The sequence below is a fragment of the Thalia democratica genome, chromosome 5 (assembly GCF_965202585.1).
Source record: "Thalia democratica chromosome 5, ktThaDemo2.hap1.1, whole genome shotgun sequence".
Classification (NCBI taxonomy): Eukaryota; Metazoa; Chordata; class Thaliacea; order Salpida; family Salpidae; genus Thalia; species Thalia democratica.
This window is the reverse complement of record NC_139169.1, coordinates 51,086,315-51,101,049: the sequence shown is the minus strand read 5'-3', so window position 1 is coordinate 51,101,049 and position 14,735 is coordinate 51,086,315.

Below are 14,735 nucleotides of genomic sequence, written 5' to 3'. Positions count from 1 at the left end.
TATAAAAATTACTATTGACAACATAACAGGCTGTTTAAAACAAAATACTTGTAGTAACCCTAATTTAACGTACATTATTTAAATTATTTTGTTTTTTGTAATATTATTCTTTTAACAATTCGTTAAAATAATTTATAAACCTCTACTATTGACGTCAAAATCAGCTGTTTAAGACCAAACACTTGTTATAAACATTGTTTATCGAAGACTATTAGAATTATATCAATTTTTTGTAAAGTTTTCTTCTAATATTTCGTATAGTTAATCTAATAAAACTCTTTATTTAAGATAATAACTTTTTAGATATAAAAAAATATTTTTACATTATAATATGCTGTTTAAAACAAAATACTTGTAATAACCCTTTTTTCTCGTACACTTTTAAATTATTTTAAATTTAGTAATATTACTTTTGTAACACTTCGTACAGCTAATTGAATAGAATTTTTCATTTGGGAATATAAGTTTCAATGTATAAAACTGCTATTGAGGTCAAAATCGGTTGTTTAAATATTTCTAATTTTCATAATAGAATTCTACTAATATTTCGCAAAACCAATTAAATAAAAAAAATAATTTTGGAGTATGAGTTTCAAAGTTTAAAAGTTACTTTTAACGTCAAAATCGGCTGTTTTAGACTCAATAATTATAATGACCCTTTTTTATCGTTCATTATTTGAACGATTTCGATTTTTCGTAATATTATTCTTGTAATTTTTTTAGAGCTAATTTGATAAACCAATTGATTTCAGAATATAAATTTTAAAGTATAAAAAATATATAGACGTCAAAATCGGCTGTTTTCTCTTTCTACTAATATTTCGTAGAGGTAATTTTAATAGTTCTTTAAATGTTCAATATAACTTTCCATATATAAAAAAACTATTATTTACATTATAATCGGCTGTTTAAGTAATCGGCGGTAATATTTGTAATAACCAATGTTGATCGTACACTATGAGAATTATTTTGATTTTTCGTAATTGAATTCTATTATTATTTCAAAAAGTTATTCTAATAAATATTTTATATTGAGAATATAAGTTCCAAAATTAAAAATACTATTGAAGTTATAATCGGCTGTTTAAGACGCGATAATTGTAAAAAGCATTGTTTATTGTACACTACTCAAATTATTGTGTTTAATCTAATAATATCCTTCTATCATTTCATACAACTAATTTAATAAACCTTTTCATTCAGGAGTATAAGTTTTAAAACATAAAGACTACAATTGACGTCAATATCTGCTGTTTAAGACGAAATACTTGTTATTCTTATTCTTATTTGTTATTTCTTTACGTTGTTTATTCTACACTATTTGAACTATTTTAATTTTTGTTATATAATTCTTCTAATATTTCTAACAGTAAATATAATAAACCACTTAATTTTCTAGACTGAGTTTTTAAGTATAAAAACTACGATTGACGTCAAAATCAAACTCTAAATATTAACACTAAATAATTTTAACAATCAATGTTTATCGTATACTACCTAAATTAATTTGATATCTCGTAATAATATTTTGTAATATTTCGTGAAGCTAATTTAATAAACTAATTATTTTCGGAATATAAGTTTAAAAGTATAAAAACTACTATTGACGTCAAAACCGGCTATTTAGAACGAATTACTTGTAACAACCCGTTCTTATTGTACATTATTTGAATTAATTTGATCTCGTAATAATACTCTTGTAATACTTCGTATAGCTAATTTAATTAACCAACTAATTTTAGAATATATGTTTCAGAGTATGAAAAAAACAATTGATTTGAAAATCGGCTGTTTAGACAAAATACTTGTAAAAACCCTTTTTTATCGTACACTATTTGAACTATTTTGATTTTTTGTAATAATATTAATTTAATTTTTTGTACAGCTAATCAACTAAACCTTTTTATCTCGGAACATAAGTTTTATGTATAAAAACTAGTATTGACGTCAAAATTGGCTGTTTAAGACGAAAAGTTTGTAATAAACAATGTTTATCGTATACACTTTGAAATATTTAGGTTTTTTGTAATAGTTTACTTCTAATAATTTGTACAGTCAATAAACTAAAATTTTAGTTCCAGAATTAACTTTAAAATTAACAAAATACTATTGAGATTAAAATAGGCTGTTTAAGACAAAATTCTTGTAATAGCGCTCTTTTGTTATACACTGTTTATAGTCTTTTAATTTTTGTAGTAATATTCTAAAAATATTTTGTCCAGTTTATTTAATAAACCTATTCATTTAGGAATATAAATTTTAAAGCATAAAAACTTTTCTAGACGTTTATATTGGCTGTTGACGACTAAATACTTGTAATAACCATTGTTACATTTTTTGAATAATTTTAATAATTTTTAATTTTATTTCTAATATATTTCGTAAAGTTAATCTAATAAACCTCTTAATTTTGGAATATAAGTTTTTAAGTAAAAAAACTACCATTGACATATTGACATCGAAATTGGCTGTTTAAGACTAAATAATTATAACAAACTTATTTTATTGTACATTACTTGAATTTATTTGATTTTTTGTAATAGTATTCTTGAAATGTTTTGTAAAGCTAGTTTAATAAAGATTTTAATTTCGTAACATAAGTTTCAAAATATAAAATCTACTATTGACTTCAAAATCGGTTGTTTAAGACGAAATAATTCTAATAACAATTATTAATCGTGCAATATAAGAATTTTTTTGATTTTTCGTAATAGAATTCTACTAATTTTTCGTACAGTTACTCTCTTAAAAGCTTAATTTTATAACAAAAGTTATAAACTATAAAAACTACTATTGACGCCAAAATCGCCTGTTTAAAACAAATAATTATAATAATCCTTTTTATTGTACATTGCTTGATTTAATTCGATTTTTCGTAATAATAGCCTTGCAATATTTCGTAGAGCTAATTTAATTAAACAAATAAATTTTGGTATATAAGTTTTAAAGCATAAAAACTAGCATTGACGTTAAAATCGGCTGTTTAGGACTAAATACTTGTAATAACCATTATTTATTCTACACTATTTTCATTATTTTGATTATTATACTCTAATTCTTATATTATCATGTACAGTTAATCTAATAATCCTATTTATTTTGTTGAATTAGTTTTAAAGTATAAAAACAAGTATTGACGTCAAAATCGGATGTTTAACACTGAAATATTATAACAACCCATTTTTATCGTCCACTATTTGAATTATTTTGATTTTTCGTAATAGAATACTAATGATATTTCGTACAGTAAATTTTTAAAAACCTTTTAAGTTTCGAATATTACTTTAAAAATATGAAAAATACTATTGAAGTAATGTTAAGCTAATTAAAACGAACTACTTGTAATAACCCTTTCGAATGTACATTATTTGAATATTCCGATATTTTGTAATTTTATTCTTCGAATATTTCGTACAGTTAATGTATTAAACCTCTAGAATTCATATTATAATTTTTTAAGTATAAAAACTCCTTTTAATTTCAAAATCAACTGTTTAATCTAAATGTTTATAGCAATCCTTTTTTATCGTACATTATTTGTACTAAATGAATTTCATAATAATATCTTTGTAGTAATTTGTTGTGCAAATATAATAAACCAATTTATTTAGAAATATAAGTTTAAAACCATAAAAACTGCTATTGACGTTAATTTCGGCTGTTTAAGACTAAACACTTAAACAATCATTGTTAGTTCTATACTATTTGAACTCTTTCAATTTTTCTAATATAATTTTTCTAATATTTTGTACAGTTAATCTAATAAACCGCACAATTTTGTTGAATAAAATTTAAAGTATAAAAACTACTATTGATGTCGAAATCGGGTGTTAAACATTAAGAAATTATAACAACCTCTTTTTCTCGTACATTATTTGAATTAACTTTATTTTTGTAACAATATTATTGTAATTATTCGTGAAGCTAATTTAATAAACCAATAAATTTCGGAACATAAGTCTAAAAGTATCAAACCTTCTATTGAAGTCAAAATCAGCTGTATAAGACGGAATACTTGTAATAACTCTTTTTTATCGTACACTATTTGATATATTTCGACTTTCTAAATAGTATTATTATAATTTTTTGAACAGTTAACCAAATAAAACTCTCAATACTTGAATATAGCTTTAAAAATATAAAAACTACTATTGAAGTTCTTATAGGCTGTTTAAAACGTAATACTTATTATAACCATTTTTTTAGTACATCACTTAATTTATTTAAATTTTTTTAATCAAATTATTTTAATTTTTCGTACAGCTAATTTAATAAACCTCTTCTTTTAGGAATACAAGTTTTTAAGTATAAAAACTACTATAGACGTAAAAACTGGCTGATTATGACTAAATACTTGTAATGACCATTGTTATCTCACATTACTTGAATTATATCGACTTTTTGTTATAATATTTTTGCAATATTTCGTAAAGCTAATTTAATTACACAAATAATTTTGGTATATAAGTTTTAAAGTATAAAAACTACTATTGACGTCATAATCGGCTGTTTAACACTAAAAATTTATAACAACCCATTTTAATTGTACATCATTTGAATTAATTCGATTTTTCGTAATAACATACTTGTAATATTTCGTGAACCTAGTTTAATAAACCAATTTATTTCCGATTGTAAGTATAGAACTTTAAAAATTACTACTGATGTCAAAATCGACTGTTTAAGACGAAATACTTAAAATAAAAATATTCATCGTGCAATATTAGAATTGTTTTGATTTTTATAATAGAATTCTATTAATATTTCATACAGTTAATCTATTAAACTCTTATATTTTGAAATATTAGTTAACGAATATGAAAAATACTATTGACGTTATAATAGGCTGTAAAAAACGAAATACTTGTAATAACTCATTTTTATCGTTCACTATTTAATTTTTTTCGTTTTTTGTAATAATATGTTGTAATGTTTTGTACAGTTGATCTTTCAATCATCTGAATTTTGTAGTATAAGTTTAAAAGTATAAAAACTGCTATTAATGTCAGAATCAGCTATTTAATAAAGACTAAATAATTATAATAGCTTTTTTTTTATCGTACATTATAAAAGAGTTCTACTAATATTTCGAACAGTTAATCGAATATTTTCAATTGAAGAATATAACTATAAAAATATAAAAAACACTAATGACGTTATAAAAGGCTTCCTAAAACAAATAGTTGTATTAACTCATTTTTGTTGTACACTAATTACATTATTTTGATTTAAAGTGATAATAATCTTGTAATATTTCGTAAAACTAATTAGATAAAGTTTTTCATCTAGAAATATAAGTTTTTAAGTATAAAAAATACTATTGACGTCAAAATCGGCTATTTAAGATAAATACTTGTATTATCATTACTCATCGTTCGTTATTTAAATTATTTTGAATTTTCGTTATAGTATTCTTCTAGTATTTTGTTTAGTTAATCTAATAAAACTCTTATCTTTAACTAAAAATTTAAAAGTATTAAAAGTACTATTGACGTAATAATAGGCTGTTTAAAACTGTTACTTGTAATAACCCTTTTTTATCGTACACTGTTTAAATTATTTCGATTTTTATAAAAATATTCTCGTAAATTTTCGTATGGCTAATTTAATAAACCTAATGATTTAGGAATATAAGTTTCAAAGTATAAAAACTACTATTGATGTCTGATGAAAAAATTGTCTGTTTAAGACGAAAAACTTGTAATAAAAATTGTTTATCATCCACTATTTGAATTTTTTGGATTTTTCTTAATAGTATTCAACTAATGTTTCGTACAGTTAATTTAATAAACCTTTTAAGTTCAGAATACTACTTTAAAAATTTAAAAATACTTTTGACGTAATAATAGGCCGATTAAATAGAACTACTTGTAGTATTCCTTTTTTATCCTACATTATTGGAATTATTTAGATTTTTTACAATTTTTTTCTTCAAATATTCTGTACAGTTATTCTGTTAAACCTCTTAAATTTGGATTACAAGTTTTTAAGTACAGAAACTATTTTTGACGTCAAAATCGACTGTTTAAATCTAAATGATTAAAGCAATCCTTTTTTATCGTATATTACTTAAACTAAATGAATTTCGTAATATTGCTTTTGTAATAATTCGATTTGCTAATTTAATAAACCAATTTATTTAGGAATATAAGTTTTAAAGCATAAAAACTGCTATTGACGTTAAAATTGGCTGTTTTTGACTAAATACTTGTAATGACCATTGTTAATCCTACACTATTTGAACTATTTCGATTTTTGTAATATGATTTGTATAACATTTTGAGTTTATATAATAAACTGCATAATTTTGTTGAGTAAGTTTTAAAGTATCAAAACTACAATTTATGTGAAAATCGGCTGTTTAATAAAAAAAAATATAACAACCCATTTTTCTCGTACATTATTTGAATAAATTCGATTTTTCGTAATAATATTCTTGTAATAATTTGTGAAGCTAATTCGATAATCCATACAATTTCGGAATATAATTCTTTTTAAATAAAAAAGTTTTTTTATTTAACAAAAAAATCTACAAATTTATTAGTACTCGTTATATTGCCTAATTCTTCTTCAGTAGACAATTAGAACTGATTAATTCAAAATTTTCTTGCATAAAAAAGTTTAAAAAAGGATATTAGTACGTAACTATAAAACAAGTTTTAGGTAAACTTTGTTAAAAAAGTCTGTCTTTTAAAAGTTTTTCAAATAGTAAATCTTATTAGTATCTCTAGTTTAAACTCGCAAAAACTAAATGAAATAAAACAAAAAAATATGAAATAAAATCAAATCAAAGGACTAAATGAAATTAAATTGTTTAACTTTGATGTGTTTGATTTAATGTTTTATAATACTTTAAAATTTAAAATCAAAAATAAAATAGTAATAAAAATAGTAATCGAGCTTATTGTTGGTTGAAGTTAAAAAATCAAAAATAAATAGAGTAAATAATCATAATAATTAAGTCGATAAAAGTAGTAGTACGTATAACCTTAACTTGTTAAGTTATTTAGAAATGTATAATCAAAAAACTTTATAAACATTAAAACATGTTAAATAATAGTAACCTAGTCAATTATCTGTAAAGTGGTAATATAGTTTTGTTTATATTTATTGTTGCTTCGAGTTTATTGATCCATTACTTTCTAAAAAATCTAAGTCTGAATAATTTTTAGTGGTGTCTACAAAGATAATTGAAAAAGCTTCTTTTAAATCTTTTTTTGATGTTTTGTGTTTTTTGGCTTAATATCTTTTAAGTGCTGCTCTATCACTAACACCATCTGTGGTTGTACTCTTCAAGATGTGTTTGTGAGAGCACCATCTTTGCGAAAAGGACGTGATTGTCTTGGCGACATAGAACTTTTCGCATTCACTACATTTCGCCGCATATATCTCAAGTTTTTTGCAATTTAAGTTTTTTTTCAATTTTATCGTTTTTCTGTTTTTTAACTTTACTAAGCTTGTTTTCTTTACCATTGTATCTTTGCAAAGCAAACATTTACCACAAGGGGATGAAATTCCTTCTTCATTATTAACTTCATGAGCTAATTTCTTGTAGTTGGTTAGTAAAGTTGCAATAGTCTGCGATCGTTTGTATGTTATCATCACGTTTTGATTCAGTTGTTTTTCTCTTTCTGTTAATTTAAGCAAGCTTGGAAAGATTGTCGTCCAAATGCTTATGTTTTTGTTACTTTCCTTCGTTCTTTTTGTTGGTGGTCTGAACCGATCTTTCCATTTTTCTGTTTTTTCCAGCATCTCTACAACTAAACCCTCGCAAAAGTATGATTTTATGCACTTAACTTTTAATAGTTTCAAAGCTTCTAAATAGTCACAATCCCGTTCACACAATCTTCTTAATCTTATAGATTCGCTAAATACAATAGATTTGTAAATTAAGCGAGGATGATAAGATCTTCCATAGATGTAAACCCTATTAATAGCGGTAGGCTTTATGTAATTTCTTCATCTATGATGTGATTGACATCTAAAAACTCCAACTCTTTGTTTTTACTTTGGTGAGAAATTTCACGATTCTATAGTTGGCTCCATATTCAAAGGCTAAGATTCATATTCAACACTATTTAAAATATTTTAATTTTTACTTATAGTATCCTTGTAATATTTCGTACAGCTAATCTAATAAATCTTTTCTCTTTGGATTATAAGTTTAAAAAAATAAAAACAATTGTTGACGTCATAATCGGCTGTTTAAGATGAAAATGTTGTATAACCATTATTTATCGTACTCTATTTGAAATATTTTAATTTTTACTGATAGTATCCTTGTAATATTTCGTACAGCTAATCTAATAAATCTTTTCTCTTTGGATTATAAATTTAAAAAAATAAAAACAATTGTTGACGTCATAATCGGCTGTTTAAGATGAAAATGTTGTATAACCATTATTTATCGTACTCTATTTGAAATATTTTAATTTTTACTGATAGTATCCTTGTAATATTTCGTACAGCTAATCTAATAAATCTTTTCTCTTTGGATTATAAATTTAAAAAAATAAAAACAATTGTTGACGTCATAATCGGCTGTTTAAGATGAAAATGTTGTATAACCATTATTTATCGTACTCTATTTGAAATATTTTAATTTTTACTTATAGTATCCTTGTAATATTTCGTACAGCTAATCTAATAAACCTTTTCTCTTTGGATTATAAGTTTAAAAAAATAAAAACAATTGTTGACGTCATAATCGGCTGTTTAAGATGAAAATGTTGTATAACCATTGTTTATCGTACTCTATTTGAAATATTTTAATTTTTACTGATAGTATCCTTGTAATATTTCGTACAGCTAATCTAATAAACTATTTCTCTTTGGATTATAAGTTTAAAAAAATAAAAACAATTGTTGACGTCATAATCGGCTGTTTAAGATGAAAATGTTGTATAACCATTATTTATCGTACTCTATTTGAAATATTTCTATTTTTACTGATAGTATCCTTGTAATATTTCGTACAGCTAATCTAATAAACCTTTTTTCTTTGGATTATAAATTTAAAAAAATAAAAACAATTGTTGACGTCATAATCGGCTGTTTAAGATGAAAATGTTGTATAACCATTATTTATCGTACTCTATTTGAAATATTTCTATTTTTACTGATAGTATCCTTGTAATATTTCGTACAGCTAATCTAATAAACCTTTTCTCTTTGGATTATAAGTTTCAAAAAATAAAAACAATTATTGACGTCATAATCGGCTGTTTAAGATGAAAATTTTGTATAACCATTTTTATCGTACTCTATTTGAAATATTTCTATTTTTACTGATAGTATCCTTGTAATATTTCGTACAGCTAATCTAATAAACCTTTTCTCTTTGGATTATAAGTTTCAAAAAATAAAAACAATTATTGACGTCATAATCGGCTGTTTAAGATGAAAATTTTGTATAACCATTATTTATCGTACTCTATTTGAAATATTTAAATTTTTACTGATAATATCTTTGTAATATTTCGTACAGCTAATCTAATAAACCTTTTCTCTTTGGATTATAAGTTTAAAAAAATAAAAACAATTATTGACGTCAAAATCGGCTGTTTAAGACGAAAATGTTGTATAACCATTATTTATCGTACACTATTTGATTTATTTCAATTTCTACTGATAATATCCTTGTAATATTTCGCACAGCTAATCTAATAAACCTGTATTCTTTGGATTATAAGTTTCAATAAATAAAAACAAACACTATAAAAAAAAACCAGTCGACCTCTTGACCTTCGTAGAAAAATCGACTAAGTTTTTGTTTTGTATATTCAACTAACTGTTTTAATACAATGTAATTATTTTAACCTTATAATAAATGTACTTTGTATTTAACTGTTAAATAAATTAAGTACTTTTTTTGTTGTTGTACTTTTATTAGTATTCAACGAAAAAAAAAAAAAAAACAATAAGCGAAACTAATTAAATTTATTCTAATCATAAACTTGTTTTAATTTCTAAAAAAGATAGAAAAACTGTATTGATCAAAAAACATTCTACACAGAATATTAAAAAGAAAGTTAAATGATGTCATTACGTCGTATCACAATTTCATTGTGACTTATCACCATCTTACATAAATTTACATAATGAGCAACTCCAATACAATTTTAAGTCTTTAATTTGTTTAAACTGTTCTGGCAGCATTTTAAGGCAGCACTTGTGGTACCATTTTAGGCAGTTGTCGCATTGTACCTATAAATTGCTTGTCTAAATAACTTGATATTGACTTTTATTAGGTTTTATTTTAAAACGAAAATCAACTAAGCATAAAAATGTAAACAGCTTACCCAATCACAATTATCTTCTTTACATTTCCTATAACTTGGAGTATGCATAAAGCATTTGTGGTAGATAGTTGTGTTTATGACTAAAAATAAAAATAATTTAGTTTATATGAGTGTTATGTATTACAAGCTAAGTATATATGTTAAACTATAAAAATAAAAAACTAAGTAACTTCGTAGTAAAAAGTAATTTTACCTCCTTCATTTATTAACCAAGTTGCCACTTCAAGCCTTTTTTCATGATTTTTCATTGGATCAGTTGTTAGCTGTATTGATAGTGGAAGCTGTGGATAAGTGAGAAATACTTCTTCTGCAGCCTGTTTATTAAATTTATTACTAAAAGAATCTTACTTTTTTATTAAATTAAGTCATACGCTGTCATCTATAATTTTGTTTACATGTTATTTATATATTATACTTGTACCTCAACTACATGAAGCCCACAGCTAACTCCGTCTTTCTGCTCATTATGGTTTATTGATATAGCTTTGAATGTATTTACTGTTTTTAACAACTTTTCTTTGTTTTCAAGATGATTTCTAGATAAACAAGAAAAAATGAAACTAATTTTAACACTATAAAGATATTGTAAAAAAGTATTTTTAGGCTGTAAACAAAAACAAAAAAATCACACTGCTTAAATACAACACAATACAAACTTGATACTAAATAAAAGCCTTCATTATATGAGCACCGCAAACGTGAACGATAACTTTATCGTTTCTGTACTCACCTTTGTAACATCTGTTAAAGAATTAAAGATAAATAAGTTTATAAAAGTAGTTTTACAACAGTTACTAACCTTAATAAATAGTCATCTAATGACTCTGTGTTCATAACATTTAATACTGAATGTATGAACACGTAACTAAAGTCTGTTTCAATTTTATATGGCAGCAGCTTTGAAAATTTTTTAATATTGTATGGCCATTTTCTTAAAAATCCTGAAACATCTGGCACTGTGTGACCGTTGCTTAGCATTTCGGCTACTGGCAAAGATGGTCTGCCTCTTCCAGCGCCAGGCAATACTATGGCGTAGTAAAAAAAATTTCCCTTCATTTTTGATGGTTTTTTTACAACACCACCCGTGGCGTCTATGTATAAGCTTAGGTTTTCTGACTTTAGATGGTGTTTCAGAATCTTGATACCTAGAAAAAAAACATTTGAATTTAACCTTTTACTGTTAAAGATAGTGTTATACTTTAATAATGACTTATTTTTAATACCTTTTTCTGTAAACATGTACATTCCGAAAGTTTTTTTGTTTAACTGTTGAATATATCCCTTCAGAATTTTACTCGAGTTGTCATTTCTCTCAAAAAACTCTTTAGTTGCTTCAACTAAATCAAACCAGTCGTAGTGTTTACTTTTTTGTTGCTCAGACAAGATTTGACTTAGTTGCCAATTGTGTATACTAAAAAATGTCAGAACAGTTAAAAAAATATGTATAAATTTATATAACTTAATATAAAAATAATATTTTTAAGTACTAATGTGTTTTAATAACCGAGCAGTGGAGTTACCACCACAAAGCTGTTCCTCTACTCCCTCTACACGAACGCTGTCTTCTACAACTTGTCGTTGCGTTTGGCCTTTGTTAGTTACTTTTTCAGCGACACGTCTTCGTTTACTCTTATTTAAGAGTCTCGAATGAGACTCTTCAACCTGATGTGATATTTTTCCTTTATAGGTGTAAACACATTCAATGTAGGTTTTACCATCAATTTTTCTGTGCAAATATACAACTGCTTAATAAAGTATTAAAAAAATAATAAAGAAAAAACAAAAACTTACAACTTTCTCATTGTGAATGTGTGATTTGTTTTGCAGCTTGAATGTTTGCAACGAGCCGTTGCTCTAAAAAATGTCATTTTTCTTTTTCTTGAATTTTCTACTTTTGTATGTTTATATTTAAAAACTAGAACACAATACGGGTTGTGCTTAACTATAAAACTATCAAAAACAATGTTGCACCAATCTTTCTTTACATTATTAATTTTAAAATTGAAAAACTTTTTTACTTCATCTTTAGAAACTGACCATTTTTTGATATTATCAATGGCCCTAAGATTTTTAAAGCTTAAAGATAAATTTTCTATGTTTTCCTGCTCTTTTTCACTTTCGCTTGTTGTAGTTAGATTTTCAGATACAGAAGTGTTTTGATAATCTGAAGAATTATCATCACTAGATTGGCTATTTTAAATTTCCTCTAGTTTAGTACTTACCATTTAAATATCATTGTTGCTTTCTATTCTACAAAAGCTTTTTTTGTTTGAAAACTTGTCTATTTCATTTGTATTGTTAAGTTTACTTTCTTGTTCAACTAGCTCACATTCTCTAATATTCATAGAATCATTTTTAACATACTTTATACCTTCTACTACTTTGCTACCAGCTACAGAATTTGTTTCTCTTTTTTTTTCTGATAAACTTCTTTTGTTAAACTATCTTTGTTGTTTTTCCATATAATCTTGAGACATTTAACATAGTCATATTTTAGCTTTTTTGTCCATGTTCGATTTTTGTAAACGTTATTCAAATACAAATTAAAAGCGTCATTCTCATTTACTTTCAAATTTTCTAAAAACATTGCTTCTATTGCAGCATCAACAAATATAGACCTGTTAGACTTAATAAGTCTAGATATAGGTGAATTTTTTTTCATTTTTGTTACTTAAGACAGGTAAGTATTTGATAGATATAACTTTTATGTAACATTTAGTTTATGGTAAACCGGAAATATTAGTATTTCTATAATGACGTAATAAAAAAAAAAATTTACTAAAATAGTTAAGAAAATAACTTTTTGTACTATACATAAAATGGCACATTACTTTCAAATGAACTACAACATTACTTTTACTTTGGTTTTCTTAAGACTAAATAAATACAAATTAAATAGTACAAAATAAATAGTACAAATTGTTTTATATGAGTTTTGTTCAATAATGTTAAACCAAAGGTTACTACATGGAACCGGATCTAGTTTCAACCATATTTTTTTTTTACTTAGACTTAAAATCCGTCCTTAAAACTAAGTTTATATCTAAAGTTCCTGGAAATCCGTCTAATATAAATTGGTCTATAACCTAAACTCGTAAGAGAAAGGTGATAAACTTTTATATCAGTTAGTTATATTAAAGAATAAGTTTAGAAACTTTTAAGCGAGATGTTTAAAATAGTGTACAATAAACAATGGTTATACAACATTTTCGTCTTAAACAGCCGATTATGACGTCAATAATTGTTTTTATTTTTTGAAACTTAAAATCCAAAGAGAAAAGGTTTATTAGATTAGCTGTACGAAATATTACAAGGATACTATCAGTAAAAACAGAAATATTTCAAATAGAGTACGATAAATAATGGTTATACAACATTTTCATCTTAAATAGCCGATTATGACGTCAATAATTGTTTTTATTTTTTGAAACTTATAATCCAAAGAGAAATAGTTTATTAGATTAGCTGTACGAAATATTACAAGGATACTATTAGTAAAAATAGAAATATTTCAAATAGAGTACAATAAATAATGGTTATACAACATTTTCATCTTAAACAGCCGATTATGACGTCAATAATTGTTTTTATTTTTCGAAACTTATAATCCAAAGAAAAAAGGTTTATTAGATTAGCTGTACGAAATATTACAAGGATATTATCAGTAAAAATTAAAATATTTCAAATAGAGTACGATAAATAATGGTTATACAACATTTTCATCTTAAACAGCCGATTATGACGTCAATAATTGTTTTTATTTTTTGAAATTTATAATCCAAAGAGAAATAGTTTATTAGATTAGCTGTACGAAATATTACAAGGATATTATAAGTAAAAATTAAAATATTTCAAATAGAGTACGATAAATAATGGTTATACAACATTTTCATCTTAAACAACCGATTATGACGTCAATAATTGTTTTTATTTTTCGAAACTTATAATCCAAAGAGAAAAGGTTTATTAGATTAGCTGTATGAAATATTACAAGGATACTATCAGTAAAAATAGAAATATTTCAAATAGAGTACGATAAATAATGGTTATACAACATTTTCATCTTAAACAGCCGATTATGACGTCAATAATTGTTTTTTTTTTGAAACTTATAATCCAAAGAAAAAAGGTTTATTAGATTAGCTGTACGAAATATTACAAGAATACTATCAGTAAAAATTAAAATATTTCAAATAGAGTACGATAAATAATGGTTGTACAACATTTTCATGTTAAATAGCCGATTATGACGTCAATAATTGTTTTTATTTTTTGAAACTTATAATCCAAAGAGAAATAGTTTATTAGATTAGCTGTACGAAATATTACAAGGATACTATCAGTAAAAATAGAAATATTTCAAATAGAGTACGATAAATAATGGTTATACAACATTTTCATCTTAAACAGCCGATTATGACGTCAATAATTGTT